The sequence below is a fragment of the Equus quagga genome, chromosome 14, assembly GCF_021613505.1.
Source record: "Equus quagga isolate Etosha38 chromosome 14, UCLA_HA_Equagga_1.0, whole genome shotgun sequence".
Classification (NCBI taxonomy): domain Eukaryota; kingdom Metazoa; phylum Chordata; class Mammalia; order Perissodactyla; family Equidae; genus Equus; species Equus quagga.
The window spans coordinates 5,309,791-5,317,213 of record NC_060280.1 but is presented as its reverse complement, the minus strand read 5'-3'; the positions used below and the strand labels follow the sequence as shown (position 1 = coordinate 5,317,213).

General features: G+C 37.0%; 1 protein-coding gene across 1 annotated transcript in view; it reads left to right on the top strand.

The window, feature by feature from the left end:
• The window catches only part of ANO3 (anoctamin 3), a 293,456-nt gene that overhangs the window by 239,075 nt on the left and 46,958 nt on the right, over positions 1 to 7,423 (top strand). The gene's annotated exons all lie outside the window — the stretch shown is intronic.

Here is a 7,423-nt window from a genome sequence, read left to right as displayed (position 1 = left end):
TGCCTCAGTTATTACTTAGCTCACTTGGTTGTGATCAGAAACTTTTGTGAAATCACCTGAGTGGGAGTTAAAAAGTAATTTCTTGCCAAACAAGTCTCTCTGAGATACTTTTCCAGGTATATATCATGTTCTAGGTAGGACTGATCCCATTTTGGACCTTGTTTCTCCAGAGAAACTCAACAATAAGAGACAATTACCAGACAATTTGATCAGCCAGGCCAGCTGAGATGACACACTGTGCAATGCTTACTTAGCCACTGTGGTGCCTTTCATCTGGAACCCTCCTGTTTCTTCACACCCATTAATTAAGTCTCGCAATATGTATTAGAAGAAGACATACCTCCTCTTTGTCTGAAATGGTGGAACCACTTACAAGTGGAGTTTCCAGAATACGAAATCACATTGTCACTGATGGATCCAAAAATAGAACCAGAATGTAGCTTGGGACCATGCCTCAAATAAAATTAAAACATTGCTCTAGATCCAAAATGGCATCTTTTTTTACAAATCCTGTAGCATCACATGCCTGATGCTGATGTCACACATAGAGAATTTCTTTTCATAGATCAAATTCATTAATAGCAGGTTCTGAGTTTGAAAAGATATAAGTTGAATTCATGTTTTGTCTCCCCCTCGGAGCATGGACACTGTTATGCAACAAAGAAATACTTGATGAATAATAAAATAAATAACATCATGGCTGTATTATCTGAGAATACTTCAATGATAGACTTTATAAATACAATGGAAATTGATGGCTGAAAATTTTCTTTAGGATGATAACAGCTGTTTCAATATTCTGTTAGAAGAGAAATAGAGGGATTATTCATGAATGCTGACAGTTATTTAACATACAAGCTTGTCTTTTTTCCAGTTAAGTCATATGGTGATATAATATGGTCTTCTTCATTTAACTTTAACTTTATGAAAGGTCAAACCATTCATTTTGGCCCTAAGGACATTCTGGGACAATGTCATTTGTTAAGTAGAGACTGTGACATAGCATATACACACATGCAAGTGTATGTACTTGCATGCATACATACATAAATGGGGATCTAAGAAATGTTGTAAAACTGGTAAAGCACATACAAACTTTAATTCAGTTCGAAGAAGTGAATGACCCAACTGTAACAAATCCTATTGTATTCCTATCTACACATTATGTGAGCATGTTTTCTCAGTAAATAGCCTTATAAAGACAAAAAATTAAAATAGAGTTGATGCTAAAACCTATCTCGTTGTAGTAATAAGTAAGAGGCATCCATGGATACCTGAGCCAGTTGAAAAACAAACAAAAAGCCCACTGATATCCTCAAGACATGTGTTTATAAGAAAATCTTAGATTTTATGTTTAATATTAATTAAATTTTGCAATAAATTCTATTTTATTATTGTAATGATAACAATTCAGATTGGTTTTTTAAAGTAAGAGCCTCATGTTCACAGGGAATTTTAAAAATTATTTTAAGTGTAGTGATTGACCCTTAAGATGCATAAAGAAGAAGGTGAGGGCATGAGGGGGGAAAGGACAGTGAAAATACGATGGAGTCAATGGATTGAAAATCTGGATCCAGGGATTGTTGGAATTGGAGTTTACAGGGAGTGGATTACAAGGATGGAGGTGATAATTGGAGATTATGGAGGGTCTGCAGCCATTGATCAAAAGTATGCCGTGGGAGTACATGAGTGAGGTAGAGTTGGAGAAAACAACTTTGGAGATAAAGAGTGAAGAACTGAGAAGCTAAGGTCCTGGAAGTATTATCTGTGTATATTGTAACTTCAAAGAATTATTTTGGGAGTCATGTTGACAAGCGTTAATTTAAGCCAAGAGTTAAAAAAACTTTCAGAGAAGAGTGGAAGTGTCCCCAGGGAGCAGTAGATTACTTCCACAAGGAGAGAGTAGGAATTATGGATTTATAATGTAAGACTCAAATCTGTGAATCTTTAAGGAGGAGGGAGAGAAAATGGTCTTGAAGCGGCAATGAGGAGGAGGAAATTCGATACCTCATCTTCAGTACCTGTTGGCATGGGAGACAAATAGCCAACTCCTGAGGATGCCACATGGAACATGGGGTTTCAGGGGTGTCCCAGGTTTCAGTTAGAGCAAGAATGTGAGAGAACATAAAAGACTTTGCTGTTCATGACTTTGAGTGAAAGAGGGCGTGGGGAAAGTGTCTCAAAGAGTTGGGAAGGAGTGGGAGATGGTCACAAAGGCAATCCCCATTTCCCTAGAACTAGAGGATCAGAATCTGAGGGTAAGGGGTTGATCTGGAAATTTTGGTCTTAAGGTAACTGATACGAACAGAGTTAAGGAGCATTATGATTTAGTCCTGATGCACCCAACTGTGAGTGATGACAGGAGGGAAAGGCGCATGTGTGTGTGCACACGCATGTTTGTGTAGGATATGGGGATGAGGGCATCTTGCCAAGATGGAGTTCTGGGCTCCCTCTAGGCTCCTGCTGATAGAAGAGTTGTGAAGTGAAGGCTCTTATTCCTAGTACCCGAAACAACTTTTCAACCGTGCAAGTAACAGCCTGCTGGCAAATGATATTTCTCTCTTTAACAATGACATGATGTTCTGTTGTGTGGAAGTACCACGCACCTGATGGATTCCTGTATGATGGAGGATATACTGTTATACAACTTTCCTTCTTTTAGAACCCTAATTTTGTTATAGAGTCTAATCTGTTTAGACAACTGTTGCCCATTTTATCAACTATGTAATCTATTTTTAGATGGACAATTAAGTGAAGTTACAACCAGACAGAAATATAATAAAATGGCGAAATTGGCAGATTAATAATGTTATAACTTATTTTGCCACTTTTAGGAAAAGATCTAAATGCTTTATTAATGCTTTCTGAAAAAAAAAAAAATATTAAGGCAGATAATTAGGAAGTCCTGACATCTCTAATTCGTTTCTTTCTAATTAGAAAAGTTGAAATAGCTCCATAATAACCCAGGTGTCAGCAGCAGTCGTTGTTATTCACTGAGTGTTCTCAGCACTGAGCCTTGACCTGGAAAGGGGCAAGGTAAGGAAAGAATGAGGGGCCTTGTCTAGGTCCTTACACTCTGAGGGAGCATCTTGATTTGTTCCTTGGCTCAAAAGCCAGGACAGAAGAAAAGGAAACCTGTGACCTGAAGGGGGTTTGAAATCCAGTTTAAGGGTGAATGTACAATGATGGTGGTATTTTCGTCCACTTAGAGGAATACCAGGGCCTAAAGACTTGGTAGAGAACAATGACAACATGTTCTGTTAACTAACCTGACAGTTCCTAGAAGCTCTTAGCTACAGAAAAACGAAGAAATCTTTGTGCTGAATCAGGAGAGACTCCAGAAAGAAGGACATGAGAGAGGGTGGCCTTGTGAGAAAGCCCCTCCTCGGAATGGGTGTCTGAAACCAGAACCCCTGCCCTAGGAGTCCGAGTGAGCTGGAGTACAGAGTTGAGTGCATTTTGAGGCAAGTTCATTAAGCTTTCTAAACTTTGGTATCATTGCCAATAAAATAGCAGTAAAATGATTTCTTGTACATCAAGCTGTGAGGATTTATGGAGTTAACGTGTGTACAACATTTAGCAGAGAGGCTGACACATGGGTGTTTGATGCATTATAGCTATGTATGACAAGGAGATATACAATTTTGGAGGCTCTCTTTAAGAAAAGAATACAAAATTATGAATATAAATGAGGTACAAAAGTATCTGGAAAAATCACAAATTTACAAATTTTAAAAAGCTCCAAAATACACAGAAAACCAAAAGCCGGAAAAACAACATTTTAACTAACTTCCTGACACATCTCTGTAATGCTTTATGTCTGCAATTTTTTTACCTCTTATATTTAAAAAGATATTTCAGAGAAACTATAGAAAAGTAGTTCAGTCTTTCCTCTTCCTCTAGAATGGTTAATTGAAAGTTATTTTTTTATTATTGCTAGTTTTGAAAAGTTTATTTCAGCTTCATCATTCATTACTGGTAATGTCATGTACATTTGTAATATTCTCATAAATTTGAGAAAATCTCTAGTATGTTTCATATATGAGATGAAATTTTGGAAATAGTTTTTCCATAGAGTGGTTTCTGGCTCCATATATTTCAGATCTTATTTCTCTTCCATTATCAGTGGTGGACACCATAGGCCACGTGCACCGAACCATCAACCCCTGGCCTGATACCTGAAAGATTCAGCATATGACCTGGAAGGAGTTTCCTCAGAATCCATGGCTACATTTGGATAGTTAGTAATAATTGAGCAACACAAGGAAGTGCCTGCAAACCACATAAATATATCTTACTAAACCCAAACGAAATGTATCCCGGACTCAACATTTCCATTAGTCAACTGTCAAAAACACCCCTGGCCGCCACTCTACCACCCAATATTTGAGGAAGTCAGAGATTCTGGCTGTGTCTACAGGGAGCTTTTAGTTACATGAAAAGTGTAAATATAAAAAATGTAATTGTTCTTTGACTAATTGAGTATTTTCTTGAATTGTGGACCAAGAAACATTATGTTTGCCTCTGCATGTCTGGCTCCACAAATTCAGTGGTCTAATAAATGAAAAAATAAAATATTTTTAAGCATTAAGTTATTAGCATGTATCAAAATCTTATTAGAGTTTTACTGCAAAGGAAAAATCCTCTGAAAGACCAGGGCAAAGGTGTCTGTCTTCGTAGAAGCATTTGTAAGAAAAGAGAGTGATTAGTAATCATTTTTAGACTCTACAAAAAGAAAAAAGAAGGATGTCATGTCAAAGGACTTTAGACTGTCGGTTGATGGGCCACTGGGTAGATGAGCAGATCACCTCCCAGAAGTTCTCCATCTCATGTATGTCTGTGAGGAATTTGTTTAAACATTTTGTTTGTGATGCTAATTTCTTCCCAGAAGGATGTTACAAATTACATAATTCAAAAAGTTCTATCCCAAACCATGTTTGGAGTAGTTTTTCCTTTGGCGTGGAGAACGGTCAGACTTTGGATGTGGGTTTGAAATTCCGACAAATAACCTCCTCAGGTAACTTAACCTCCGAGGATTTTAATTTGCTTACCTACTGAGTGAGATTAATAATCTTTATTTTACCTGGGTTGTTGTGGAAATGACGTTATCAACTTAAAAGTATCTAGCACAAAGTCTGGAACATTGAAAGTGCCTGATAAATGCTAGTTCTCTTCTTCCTCTTTGGGAGTGTGATGCAACTCATTTTCATTTTTCGTATGCTCTTTGTAAGAATAGACAAACACTGTGCTCTCAAAAAATGTTTTAGTTGAATTATTTACCCTAGAGGCAGCTTCTATATCTTAAATACAAAAGTATAAAAAGGATGATATAAGTCCCTTGCTAGGTGATGGGCAAAAGATGGAAAGTATTATGTGGAAAGTGATTGATTGTGACTGAATTTTTATAAAAGTGAAACAATTGAAATATATATAATTGATACTCGCTCCATTTTTCCTGCAGAAAAACGTACAGAATCTTTATGCAGTAGAAACCAATAACTTTGTCTACAAGGTTTTCTTCATTTAACAATTAGCAGAATGTTGAACAAATCGGTCATAATATATTATATTCTTAAATGAATTAAGCATAGTTAGACCACTTACAAATTGTACCTCATTTAATTTGTACAACACCCCTATGAAGATGAGTTTATTTTTCTCATTTTTAAATTGCGAAAACGGAGGCTTACCATTGTTCAGTCATTTGTCCAAGCTCACACAATTAGAAGAGAGTACAGGCAGCTTTCAAACCTAGAACATTCCTACTCCAAGCCATGCTCTTTGCCCAGCACCACACTGCCATTCCTAGATGTTCTTTTGAGGATCATTGCCCCAGCTCTTCCAGGGATTAACTGTATCAGTGTCCCATCCTGGTGGAGTTTCCTGGGGAGGACAGACCAGCCTATGAGGAGGATGAGGCTATTAAGGGGCTCAGCTATGAGTTTGTTTTTTCTTTTTTCTTTTTTCTGTCATAAATTAACAACCAGCATGGGCATACCTCTGAGTATCAGCAATATAAATATACTGCTCAAGAAAAATACCTTGGATGGAATTACCAATGTTTTAATATTAGCTGTGTACTGATGATGGAATTGTAGGTGACTTTTATTTTCTTTTTTATGGTTTTAATTAATTCATTCAGCATATATTTATTGAAAGCCCAGTATACAGCAGATATTCCTAGACCCCTATATTTCAGAAGTGAGCAAGACAAAGTACTGTTCTAGTTATTTTTGCTAGTGTTAGATTTGTAATCAGATGATGTTCAACAGAATTAAGGAAAGAAAGTGTATCAAATACTTGAATGGTAAGATGAGGAAAGGGCCTGAGAAAAATTAATCCTGTGCTTTAAAAATATTATGATGTATTTTATGAAAAAAATACATGACAAAAAGCTGACAAATTTTTATTTGTATAGGACCCCTCCAGTTTTTTAGCAATTCAATTGAGAGTATCCATTTTAAGTTGAACAAATGCTACTGAAATGTCTATCTAATATACAAATGCCAATAGCACATTGAGTAACATGAAGAGGTAGCTTTAGAGGGACTCTTTACATCAAAGTTAAAGAGTCTGCTCTGGTCAAGATTGTGGTGAGAGTTCTCATTGCTTTACTATAACATGATGCTCTTTATGTGTAGATTCTTATTTCTAAATGAATTTTCCTAGGGGGGAAAATATTGAGTCAGATTTTAGGAATTGGTGAAGATTTTCAGCACTGAGGGTTCAAAGGCTGGCCTTACCATGATCTTAGAATCTACTTATTTATTGTTTTCTTTCTTACTGAATGTTGTTGGAGAAGGAGGAGGAGGGGAGGAAACCTGGAAGTAAAGTTGGAGAGAGATTCCATGTCCTTAGACGAAGAGGAGAGTAACAAGACAAGCAGGTCTTGACTAACCAGTTCCAGGTGTGGCTGTGTCAAGTACCATTCAGCCCAAATGCTCAAAATCAGCCACTTCCCGCTTAACTTTGCTTATAGCCTCTTTATATTCATTCACCCACTCTATACTCACATACAGAACTCCTTTAATTGTGTTTCTGTAAGATGTTAACCAAAAAAACAGTAACTTTCCCCAGGCGTGGAAATTTAAAATGTTCCACATTCATGGCCCTTCTGCTAGTTGTGAAACCTGTCTAGTGAGATTTGTATTTCTACCTCACATATAGCTATGTTGCAATACTGCGTGGGGAAAACACTATGCTTGAGGATGTTGCTGAAAATAAATCTAGGGAGTGGAGGAAAGTCTTCAGTAGTGCCTGGGTGTTGTCCAAGCTGGCCGGCTCAGAGCTCTTGTTCTGATAAATTGTTATTTCAGCTGGCTTGTCTTCTGAGAAGGCTTTGTTTCTTCTGATGAAAACAATACTTGGAATTCCTTTTACTTCTCCATATTCAGACATATTTAACTTCATTTGTGTTTGGAAT